Genomic DNA, 215 nt, shown 5'->3' with positions numbered 1-215 from the left:
TTTTAAGTTTGGTGTGGTAAAAGCATTGCTTTTTGTTTTTCCATAACCATTTATGGCATCCAAGGCCGGAGAAACCTCTAGAAAGAGGAAAGGGAAGGCAAAAGCTTCTACCTCCGAGTCATGGGAGATGGATAGATTCATCTCAAGGGTGCACCAAGACCACTTCTATGAAGTTGTGGCCTTGAAGAAGGTGATCCCCGAGGTCCCTTTTTCAA

This window comes from Arachis duranensis, chromosome 9, assembly GCF_000817695.3.
Source record: "Arachis duranensis cultivar V14167 chromosome 9, aradu.V14167.gnm2.J7QH, whole genome shotgun sequence".
Classification (NCBI taxonomy): domain Eukaryota; kingdom Viridiplantae; phylum Streptophyta; class Magnoliopsida; order Fabales; family Fabaceae; genus Arachis; species Arachis duranensis.
The sequence above is the reverse complement of the archived record's forward strand: the minus strand, read 5'-3'. Positions refer to the sequence as shown.